This window comes from Manacus candei, unplaced genomic scaffold, assembly GCF_025592945.1.
Source record: "Manacus candei isolate 608988 ecotype Guabito, Panama unplaced genomic scaffold, ASM2559294v1 h1tg000047l, whole genome shotgun sequence".
Taxonomy (NCBI): Eukaryota; Metazoa; Chordata; class Aves; order Passeriformes; family Pipridae; genus Manacus; species Manacus candei.
Window position 1 is genome coordinate 618,242 of NW_026138095.1, and position 12,177 is coordinate 630,418.

At 60.4% G+C, this 12,177-nt stretch overlaps 1 protein-coding gene across 3 annotated transcripts in view; it reads right to left on the bottom strand.

The window, feature by feature from the left end:
• RBFOX3 (RNA binding fox-1 homolog 3) overlaps positions 1-12,177 on the bottom strand; it is a 108,093-nt gene that overhangs the window by 72,438 nt on the left and 23,478 nt on the right. For all 3 annotated transcript variants that reach the window (XM_051797405.1, XM_051797404.1, XM_051797406.1), the window contains exon 2: positions 4,812-4,927. The gene's annotated coding sequence lies outside the window, so the exon portion shown is untranslated. The remainder of the gene's footprint in view (positions 1-4,811; positions 4,928-12,177) is intronic.

A 12,177-nucleotide genomic window follows, 5' to 3' on the forward strand; every position in this document is an offset into this window, starting at 1 on the left:
GAGCTCTCCTCACACTTGGTCCTGCTGTGCTGACTGCAGGCACTGCTGCCTTGGCTCCCGGAGAAAACTCAGCCCTTTCCCAAAGAAGAGCACAAGGAGAGAGGAGGAGTGATCGTGATCCCACTGCTGAAGCGAAGAGCCAGGGGCACAGGCTGGAGGAGCTGTTGGAGGCTCAGAATAACCTCACTGGACACACCACACTCTTCCCACAGCAAAGGGGAGCCAGGGATTGTGGTGCACACTGAACTTCCCTGCAGCCATCACCTCAGGGCTGTCGGGCTCTGGCTCCATCCCCTGGCTTACCCCACATTCCTCCCAGCCCTGGCTCCCTGACAGGCTCCCGCCAGCGCGAGCAGGTTGCGGCACCGCTGCCGCTTCCCGCGGCTCCCACCGTTACTCAGCAGCCGAGGGAACCGCTCAGAGCTGCAAGGTCACTCAAAAACACCATCTGTCCAAGCACCACTCCTCGCCTTGGGGAGAGCAGCAGAGAAAATATTCCAGTGTGCTGAAGGCCATTGTCCCCCTCTCTGCTGCCCCGCTGCGTGTCAGCACCTCGCGGTGCTCACTCGGCCTTGGCTCAGCGAGGGGGAAACCACAGCATCGGTGTCTGGGGGAACGCCCCAAAGGCTGGGGCAGCCCCCCACTCCCTCCACACCATGAGGGCACCCGAGGCTCCAGGAGTCGATGGGGAACCCTCTGAGTGCTTGTCACGGGGTGATGCATTTGGTGTTGAGGAGAGACCGCCTGTGCTGGCCAGAGCCACTGCCAGCTCCCTGACCCCTGGCTGGCAGCCTCTCCAGTGCCATGGAGGGGGGGCAGTGGGGGTGCAGTGCTGGGAGCAATAGTGGGGGTGCAGCTTACCTTGCATGGGGGCAACAAGCCACAGGAGCACCCCAACACTCCCAGAAATTGCCAGCTCCAGGTCCCCTCTCCCAGCACTGCCTGGGGACTATTTCTGGTGAGCTGAAGTCACTTGCACTTGGGCTCTGAAGTCACATTTGTCTCCGCTTGTGCTACTTCTCCTGCACCTCCAAGTGTCACAACACGGCGCTATCTCTGTCAAGGTGGTTGGCCCCTCGTGCCATGCCCCAGATGCTCCAGGACAGCACAGCACAGCACAGCACAGCACAGCACAGCACAGGGCTGCCAGCACCAGCTGGGTGCACCGAGGGACTCACACCCGGCCCCAACAGTAAATAAATGTTTCATCTCAGCTCATTTACAAACCCAACCCTGTGGAGTGCGCCCAGGGCTTGGTGGAACATCCCTCTACGCAGGGCAGGGGCAGTGCCCAGCTGTGCCCCTCATCCGTGGGCATCCCAGCAGCTCCTTCCCACACTCGCCAAGCCCCCATGGCTCCATCCCATCTCTGCGTGGCCCCCAGCTGTGGTGCTGATGGCAGAGGTGGGAACTGCCCCCAGGGCTGCCCTGCAGTGGGGTTCCCTGCACCCCAGTGGCCCTGGGACCCTCAGCCAGGCTGGCCCCGTGGCCCCGCAGTGAGTCCTGCTGTGCACAAGATCCCTTCCATATGGGAGCAGCCAGCGGAACTGCCAGCTCCCAGCTCCAGCGCTTGCCTCTACATCTGGAAACTCTTCTCACCCTTAATTGTTCCTAATGCCTTAACACGCAGAGTGACTAATAAGACACTAATTGGGCAGCGTTAGCAGTGAGCAGAGCAGGAGCACGCTGGCAGTGCCCTCCATGCTGAGCCACCCGCTCCCAGCACGGCGCTGCCAGTGCCATAAATCCCCACAAACCCCAGTGCCTTTCCCTGCTCGACCTTCCGGGTGCAGCAGAAAACCCACCCCAGCAGCAGGGAGCACAAAATGACACCTCTTTTAGCTCCATCTCATGGTCCCTGTGCCCCAGGAGCCGGTGGAGGGAGGGCACGAGGCCCCCCCACCCAGCAGGGATGGCCCACACACTGTCACCCCTTGAGCAGAAAGGCACCAGGTGCCCAATGCCCCATCGCTCCCCATCGCTGGCACTGCTCGGGGCTGCTGAGTCCTCATGCCACTGTGCTGCCTCTGGTCACATACGGGCACTGCCACGATGGGCCTGTGCTTGGCACTGCCTGCACTGAGCCCAGGAGAGAAGACAAGTGATGAGCAGCAGCGGGAACGCACCTGCTCCAGGTGATTTACGGCGGCTGGGGAGCCGGGGCAGGAAACGGCTGCACTGGGGACCCTCCCGTGCCCCAGAGAGACAGGGGTGACAGCCCCCCACTGCTGGGGCTGCCTGCTCTCCCTGGGAGCTCCCACGGGGCTGCCAGCCCTGCCTGCACATCCGCTGGCAGCGCCACGCTCGCCAGAGCCGCTCGACAGTGGGAAAGAGGCACAAATCTTGTTACACACTGGCTAAGCCTCCCTGGGCATGTTTTCTATAAATCTCCTGGAATTTATTATATGATAACTAGCCTGGAAAAGCTAAATTAAATCCACAGCCAAGAAACTGACTTTCAAGTGTGACCTAATTTAGTTGCTGGAAGGGGAGGGATGGAGTGGGGATCCCGGTGCCAGTCGTTCCCGGGATGACCTCCCGGTGCAGCCGCACACCCCCGTCCTCCTCCTCACCGTGACTTTGGGGACGGAGCTGTGCAGCCTTTCATGTCTGAGCGGATCTCACACTCCCACTCTCTAGAACAAAAGCGCCTCAAGGGCTCCCCTGTCAGATGTTTTCCATTGCTCATCTCCAAGTCTTCCTTGAAGGAGCACTCTCCTCCCGGGGGGTGCTCTGGCAGGTTTGGGAATGATGGGGAGAGTCGCCGCAGGGGCTCTGCATTGGCATGTTCCTCCCTGCTCTGGGCTGCTCCTCACCAGCCCAGTGAGCCCAAGCTTGCCACCAGCACCCACACAGTCCATGGCCAGCAGCCACACACAGAGGCCAGCGAGGGGGACGGCTCATGGGAGAGAGAGGGAAAGCAGCAGGGAGAAAACCTGGATGGGGAAGAGACTTGGTGGCCTGAGCTCGAGTGAGCCCAGAGCAGGTCCTGGCAGCAATGGCTGCACCAGCCCCACAGATGAGGCACATCCCCCAGGACGGGCACATCCCTCCCAACGCAGGAGCAAAACGTGCATCATGGCTGGGGTGACAGCCCCCCAATAAACTGCACAGCCCCAGCCCCAAGAGCCAGACATGCCCCAGTACAGCACAAAGTCCCGGGAGGAACTCCCAGCACTCCCACTTCAGCCAGGACGCTTACGACGGGCAGCTCCTGCACACCACGGAGCTGTGGGGCCGGGTAGGACCGAGCACACCCTCACCCCAGACCTACCCGACCATGGGGCTGCTGGCTCTGGGCAGGAGCAGGTGGCAGGATGCAGGAGCATGGTGCGGGTGGCGCGGGCAGGGCCCACAGTGAGGGCAACGTGGGCAGAGTGGCACCGTGGTGCTCTGGCAGACCCGGGGGTGGGCTCAGGGCTGGCACGCGGGCGCGTGCTGTTGTTCTGGAACGGAGTGCACTGGCAGAGCTGCATGTGGGAAGCTTGCATAATAGTGCCAGCCCACACTACGCCTGCTCCTTCCCAGCATGATCAGCCCCTTGCTTTCATGAGCAATAACATCCACCCAAAGTTTTCTAAAAGACAAAAAAAAGAGCTTCAAGGTGATGCACAGAGCTCAGCTGCCTTTGCTGCCTCTGAACTGATGAATGCAGCTGGGGAATCCATCTGCACAGCCTCTCTAATCCCAGCTCGGGACAACCTGTGCCCCAGAATGATGAGGAGCCTCAAACTCTCACTCCCATTTCATGATTCCCGAGCAGGCACTTGGGGCTGGGGCACAGTGGAGGAGCCAGTGTGCGGCGAGCGGCACTGCAAGGGGGGCACACACAACCCCCCCTCACTGGAGCCAGACAGTGATGCACAGCTCCACGGGCACTCCCACCTGCCCGGGCACTCCCCTCAGCTCATGCAAGGGGGAGAAGAGCCCTCAGCTCTGGGGGTCCCCCCAGCACTCCCCTTGGCTCATGCCAGTTGGAGAAGAGCAGTCCCAGCTCTGGGAGTCCCCTCAGTGCAGCAGTCAGTGGAGAGGGCACTGGAAGACACATGCAGTGGCAGAACAACCCCAAGCAGAGCCCAGTCCCTGGTCATTGCAGCTGCCACAGCGCTGCTGCAGCCCCTCTGAGTGCCTGCCGTGCCCCTGGGTACTCGCAGCGCTGGGAAGAAATGGGGAGGATGCCTCATCTGGAGGAGAGAATCCTACTGCCTTTGAGAAGTTTAAATTTTAACTCCTCCTCAAGCTGGTGCGAGCTCCCAGTGCGGGCTGGTGTCAGCACGAGGGGGGTTCCAGTCCCTGTAACATGAACTGACGGGGCGGGTTCAGCCCAGAGCACATGGAGCTGTGCACGCAGCCCCGAGGGGGGTTTGCAGCACGGTCGGTGCCAGGAGCCGGTTCTTGGCGGGTCCAGCCAGGCTGCGACGTGCAGGGCTGTGTGTGCATTGTGGTCACACGCTCCCCTGCCCGTGCTGGGGGACCACCCAGGTCCCACACGCTCTGGGACCTCCATGCTCCTGCAGTGAGCAGCAGGGAGATGGCTGGGACTGATCCCTAGGCAGGACCAGACCCCTTCACCTCACGTGCCATGAGGACCAAAGCAGGCATGCCTTCTCCTTGTGATGCTCCCCTTTTCCAGGTCATCACACAAGAGTCTGGACCCACAGGATCTGTACCCAGAGCCGGTGCAAAGCACCTGGTGGGCTGATTGGGGGCTGTTGCCCCAGGCACAGCCGTGGGAAGCAGCAGCTTCATCCTCAACAGAAAAATACCTCCATGCCCTCCCCTACGTGGACTGCTGGGTGGGAACAACGTACCTGAAGACCAAGAGCAGGTGCCTCAGGCGCAGTGGCAGGCAGGAGCTCACACTCGTGTTCGCCCCTCGGAGCCGTCAGGAAGAGCTGTTGGGGTCTCACAGCAGCAGCTTCTCAGCCTGAAAGAGAGAGGGAGAGGCTCCAGTCCCGTCCCTGTGTAGGCACCACCACTAATAACGGAGGAGGACGTGGCAGAGCTCGGCGCCTCAGAACACCACGGCTCCAGGGACTCACACACGCTTGGCCCACTCCTTCAAACAGCACAATTATCTCATGGCTGGGGGGCAGCTCCGGAGCAGCCCCTTACATGTGCAGAGGCAGGACCCTGCCCACTGGTGAAGCCCCCCAGGAGGGGGAAGCATGGCCCTGGAGAATGGGGTTTGGTCGCACAGGGTGCACGGGAAGTCCCCAGCGGGACACATCCCGGTCTCTGCACTGATGCAGGATGCTGAGGCTGGTCCTGCCTCCCCAGAAGCACCAGCCCTAGCCTCAGATGAGCACCTGGGATGGAGACAAGGAAAGGCAAATACTTCCTAAGCGAAAAAACACCTGTTCCCCCAAAGGCTCCCCGGAGGCTGCCCACAGCCCCACATGTACTTTTCTCCAACCCAGGTTGAAGAGGAAACAATTTAACAGCTTGTCCCCTATTTTAATGGGACTTTTTCCCTGTTCCCCTGGGCAGCCCATCCTTCCCAGCACAGAGTGGTGACGTCCCCCCTGCACTTCAGCCAGGCAGCCCCCCTGCCCGCCGTGAGTTATGACGCCTGCACCGTGCAGCGGGATGGGCTCGGAGCACCGGGAGCTGAGATTTATCCCCTCAGCAGAGCAGGGGCAGAGGCCGGGAGATAAGTCACAGCAGAGCTGCGGGAGCAGCGCTCAAGGTCTTCCAAGGTTGGCTCATTAAAAACCGAGGAGAAGACGAAGGAAAAATCTGCCCGCAGTGGTGTGGCTGCAAATCCCCCCCCTGCTGCCAAACCAGCATGGCCAAGAGGGAGGTGGGAAGGGAGTCAGGACCCCCAGGCCATCTCTGCAGCAATCTCCAGCGCAGCCTACTGGCCTGGACCCCGTGAAGCCACCAGTGTCCCCCAAACACCATCCCAGCACATCCCAATAACCACAGCAGCACAGGGTCCGGACGAGGATACGCTTCCCAGCAGCACAGGAGCAGAGAGCCAGTAAGGAGACAAGGGCAACCACAGAGCTGTTCAGATGCTGGCCCCAGGACCAGCTGGAGCTGCACACACTGGGACTGGCACCAGCAGTCACCCAGCATGCCAAGCCCACTGCTCAGAGTGGGCACCATCCCCACGACAGGCACCATAACCAGTTTGGGGACAGACCAAAGAAAATCCATAGAGATGCAGTGAACATCACAGGCACTCCCCAGCCTCCCCAAACTTGCTGGAATTCCCCTCCTGTCTCATTAGTCCTGCTCATTAGGGTTTGCTCCTGATCAGCAGGCAGAGCTAGAGCTCAGTGCAGTATCATGCTCACCAGCCCCTCCATCCCAACCCCTTTAATGCTGGTCTGTCACAGCCGGCCCCCTAAGGCCCTCCTGGTGTCCCCAGTTCCCTTGCTAGTTGTCCCCTAATATCCCCTTGGCTGTCCCCTCCAGCAGACACTGCCACCAGCCTGTCTTCCCTCTGCCCTGGGTGGTTTGTGTGTGACCAGGAAGCACAGCTGAGCCAGGGGGTCAGTGGGGACTCACACTGTGGGGTTTGCCCAAGACTGAACCACCCATGCACGTGCAGTGAGCGCAGGACATGATAAACACTGGGAAAATCCAACAGCATCCCTGAAACAAGCTGAGCACAGCAGGATTTTTTTCAGCACCTTCTATTTTCAAAAGCAAACCCACGTGTGTGCTGGGGATGGGGATGGCGTGTTCCCCACTGCTGTCGGGGGCCCAGCAGCATCCCTCACCTGCCAACAGCATCCCTCACCATTGGCAGCATCCCTGCAGCACCCCCCTGCAGGGAAAGCGATCCAGCCCCAGGAGAGATGGGAAAGTAGATTGCAGATCCCCATGGGGCATCTCCCCCAGGAGCCACCGGGCTTTTACTACACACTAAACAACAGCGATTAGATCGACAAGCCAACCCCTGGAAGGCTGAGCGGTTTTATCAAAGCCAGCAGCACCCCAGGGAGGAGATGGAGAGATGATGCAGCTGCCCGCAGCATCTGCAATCCCAAGGCCAGCCCGGCGGCTGCTGCAGGGGGGGCAGGACCAGGGCTGTACCTGCTCATTTTCGGGAGGCTGAGCCCCTGCCACTGCCCCTGCACTCCCATGAGGACGCTGGTCCCTGGTCCCAGCCCAGCACACTCTGCCAGACCCCACCATGGCAACGGGGTGGCACAGAAATGCCCCTCAGCAGTGCAGGGCTGGGGCTGCAGTGGGGGCCTGGGGGGCCCACAGTGGTTTTCCCTGGATTGCAGAGGAGGGGGGAGAGGAATTTTCTTTCAGCAGTAAACTCACTGAAGCAGCACTTGGCGCCTGTGCAGCCTGAGATACAGCTCCTGCTCCAGCCCAACCAGGAGCTATTTCCCACTTATCTCTGCCGTGGCTGATATCTGTGCAGCAGAACACGGCACTTGGTAATAGGATTTTGATGCTAAACAGAAGATGTTTTTTCCCTGGGTCTCACTTACGTCACACCTGGAGGTATCCATGGCCATGGAGGTGACACAGAGGAAGGCTAAAGAGTTTCAACTCTTGCGCTGAGGGAGCAGCTTCTCCTTTAGCTGCAAAACAGCAGAATTTCAGTGATCTAATATTAGCTGCCCGCGTCGTGCCCCCATCCCAGCACAGCCGTGGGAAGAGGAGGGAGGAGAACACGGCCCTGCTACTGCAGCCCAGCTGATCCCCCTGGGGATGTGCCTGCACCCCACGGGCATCATCCACTCCCCGTGGGCATCACCCGCTCCCAGTGCTTCCCCAGCCCTGGGCACTGCTGTCAACTGCATCCCGTGCCACGGGGACCACCCACACATCACAGCAGCAGCGGCATGAAGCCAGGCTGGGGTGGTGCAGCCGCGCTCACAGCTGCCTCGGGGAAAGGGGAGGAAGGCTTGTCACCTCCCTGCCACCCTCCTCCCTATCTGAGTGAAAGGAAGGTCCCACGCACCCCTGGCTGCTGAAGACTGGGAAAGTCTCTGCCTGCCACAGACAAAACTGAAGCGATGGGAACCACCCCCGCTGGGCGCAGGTGACATCTCACCCGTGGGAACGTGGGAACGCTGCCGGCGGCGTCAGGGCTGTCACTGCTCCACGGCACAAACTGGGTGACAAAGGGCACCCGCAGAAAAGCCACAGGCTGGTGGTGGTGGGAGAGTCTGGCCAAGGCCAAGGTCAGTGTGTCGGGCCGGACTCCAGCACGCTTGGCCAGGCTGACCACAGCCCTGCCAAGAGGTGCTCACGGGGCACACAGTGACTGTGGGGGGCACGCTGACCATGGGGTGCACGGTGCTCGTGGGGTCCCACACTGACCATGGAGTGCACACTGACCACAGGGTCCCACACTGACCATGGAGTGCACACTGACCACAGGGTCCCACACCACCACAGCGAGCAGCTCCAGCCCTGGCAGCGACGGTGCCCAGGGAAGCAGGTGCCCAGGGAAGCAGGTGCCCAGGCCAGCCCCACTCCAGCTGACCCGAGGAGCACCCCAGCACCGCAGGGAGGGAAGCACAGCATGTGCAGGCAAGCACAGCACTGGCACGGCCATGCCACCACCGACCCCATCCCACAGGGACTGTGCGTTGGGCAGCACATGCCCCAGAGCCAGGGCAAGATGGGCAGCCCCTGCAGCAGGGACAGGGGTGCCAGTAGCCAGGCCAGCCCCCGCTGTGGGGACAGGGATGCCAGGAGCCAGGCCAGCCCCCACTGTGGGGACAGGGATGCCAGGAGCCGGTCGCAGTCTGTTTTCCTGCACAAGTGCATTAAGCATTCCACACAGCACTTTTGCTGTAAATCACTTCCTATTCAGGCTCACTGCTGAGGGTCTCTGAAGGTCGATTTTCCATGGTTATGACAACAAAAACTAAAATTGGGTCAAACCTGAAAGGTATTATCTTCCTCCAAGCTGCTAAATGCACAATAGTAATGAGGTTGGTTAAGCAGTTCACCCCCAGCCCGCATTATTTGCTCTGAAGATGTATTAACCAGTTAAATGAGCGTGATAAGGCAGCTCTGCTCGTTCCTCCCACCAGCCGCACGGAAGATCTGAGGTTCTGGTCTCTGCATCCTGGCTAATAACCGGGACCGCAGCCCCGACGACAAAGGCGGCCACAGCGCCCCGGGCCAGGCTGTGCCCGGCCTGACCCGCGGGAACACAAAGGCAACTTTAAAGGCGTCCAGCGGCTCAGAGCCATTGGTAAAAATAATTATCCTTCCTCCTCCCCTTTCTCTTTCTTCTTCTTAATGCTCTCCCCCATCCAACCTCCTGATGAAAGAAGGAACCCGCCAGCCGCCCCAGCAGAGGCGGTTCAGCAGCATCCCTGCGCCAGGATGGGGGATTATCCCTGGCAAACACATGCAGATGACCCAGCTGCCACTGCTGGGCATGGGACCAGGGGGGGAAAAACCCACCCAACCACCTTGCAAGCATTGGAGGTCACCTCACAATGGTACCCAGAAGATGCTGCGTGCCCAGGGCAGAGCTGTCCGTACGGACCTGCTGTAGGGGGTGTGGGGCTAAGGCTGCCTAGGGCACCCACCTCGGGAATCCCCACCCCAGCTGGGCTGTGGGGCTGGTTGTGGGACACAAAAAACATTTGTTTTTACAGGATTTCTGCTGTTTTTCCTAAAACAAACACCCATTAATTTAAATATAACTGATGTAAACAAGCACGACCCTAAAATCCATGTGCAGCTGTATGGAACGGGGGAGAGGGAAGGAGGGAGGGGAAACACTTTAATTAATCCCTAAAATGAATGAGATGGGAAAACTTAAACTACAGGGAAAGCATCTGGTGCTGCTGCAGGAAGGGGCTGCCCAGGATGTGGGTCGTGCTCTGCTGTGTGACTGCTGGAGCTGCCACACCAGCCATCTCAGGGCACCAGCCCACGGGTGGAAGAGTCACACCACATCCACAGCACCCAGGGAGGGGAGACCACAGTGGTGCCAGTCCCACGTGCCACAGCCCCAAAGCCCTGAGCTAGACACATCTGACTGGCTCTCCCCTCGTGAGCTGCTGCAGGTCCCTGGCTCCATCCCCAGCACAGGGAGGAGGGGCAGGATCCCCACAGGCAGCCTGTCCCCATGGGGGACAGCTTCCAAGGGAAGTAGCAGGAGGCTTCACCTCCCAAAGGAGGGACCCTGCCACCAGCCAGGGAGCACATGGAGGAAGAATGGAGAGAGCCTTGATGTGTCTCTCCCAGTGATCCAGCTGGGGCTTTGCCAGGAGGAAGTAGCTGCATGGAGAAATGCCAGCACTTTCTAGCACAGAAGGATGGATGAAGGTATCCTGAGGTGGGACCTGTGCTGGCAGAAGCTCTGGGATCAGCACTATGGCCTTCAGGAGCCACCTCCTGTGTGACCAAAATATGGCTGTGAACAGTACCTGAGGACCAAGCAAGAGAGAGACTACAGATCAGATCCAAGGAGCAATAAGACGGGAAGAAAAGAGCTTGTGGGACTGCAGGGAGGGGGCTGCCAAGGGATGGGCTGCATCCCAGGACCAACAGGACATGCATTGAGACACCACATACAGGGACCAGGTGGCTGCTGGGACAGCAGAGCATCACTGCTGGAGCACCCTGCACTGCCTGCAGCACTGATCCAGCCTCCCCCTCCTCCTCCTCCAGGGCTTCTTCCTCTCCTTCCCCTCTTTGTCATTCCTCTCAGCTCACACCTCTTCTCTGCTCTCCTTCAGCTGCTCACAGCAATAATCCAGGGCACTGACGCCCTGGCAGATTGCTCAGCCAGGCTCCACGCTGCTGACCGGGGTTTTAATGACTCCCCCAGCTGCACTGGGGCCAGTCCCCACCTCCGCCGGCTGCCAGGCAGGCTCTCCCCACCACCCCTCCTCCAAAAAACACCTGCACCCTCCGCAGGGATGGGTGAGGAACACCCACCACCTCCAGCTTTGCAGGGGCTCAGCCGGCATCTGCTCTCGCCTTGCACCCAGGCTCTCAGCCACCGCAGGGACCCACGGGATCCTCTCAGCACCCCCGGCCCCCCAGGGCTCCCCTGCCCCCCGGGCAAGGCAAGTGCAGCCAAGGACAGCAATGCAGCAGCCCGAGGGGCCGCAGCCTGACTGCAGGGTGTATGTTCCTTGGGGACAGGGAAGGGACAACTGCGGCTCGGTGTCGGTCAGACAGTGCTGCTCAAAGCGTCACGGCACAGGGCTCTGCACAGGCAGGGACCAGGCAGGGACCAGGCAGGGACTCAACAGGTATTGGGGCTCTGCCTGCAGGATGCAGGCAGCACTCCGGGCTTCAGCTGCTCCATGCCAGCTCCTGGCACCAGCACCTTGTGAGGGATGGAGTGAGGGTCTGCTCCCCAGCGAGGAGATGGGTACAGTGGGGACAGAGCCCCGTCCCCAGAGCTGAGCTCAGCCCAGAGAAAGGGAGGCTCAGGGACATCATGGGTGGGGGGAGTTATGGGGAGATCAGGGCCAGGGCAGGAAGCAGAGAGGGCAGTGGAGCTCCAGCTACAACATCCTACTTCCCAACAAATCCATCCATCTGTGCATATCAGCAAAGCAATTTGAGGCAAGCAGCAGTCACCATCCAGGAACCATAAAGTAAAGACAGTGCCAATAGCCTGCTGGTCCCCTGCCTGGCATCACTCTGGACAGTGCCTGGCATTGCCTCAGACCCTGCCCAGCATCACCTCAGCCCCTGCCCCCATCTCCACGCTCAGCCCCAGCTCCAGCTGCAGGGAGCAGCAGATGAGCCGGGGCACAGGGGGTGCCCCATGGCCCCCAGCCCCCCGACCTGTCACCACCAGGCACACCGCTTGCTGCCAGGCTGCAGGTCCCTGCCTCCCGTCCTTTAATTAACATTCCACATGTAAAGTTGGATTGTAATTACTGCAACTGATTAACAGGCCGAAGGTAGCCCGTCTCCGAGGGAGCAGATTAGCCGTGGCTCTCTCGAGCTGCTACTCTCACCTCGGCACTGCCGGTGCATTTTAAGCAGGGCTCGATGCCCCTGCAGTCAGTGATTAATGGGTGAACTGGACGAGGACACGGTGGCTCTGTCCCTGCTGCTCTGCCCACGATCTGCTGGGGCAGGATGGACCCGGCTGCAGTGGCTGGGGGCTGGCAGCGGGGAAGATGCTGAATGTCATGAGGTGATACCCAGAGCCTCCTCTCCCCACTGTCCAGGCACCAGGCAGGGGACATAGGACACTATTCCCAGAAG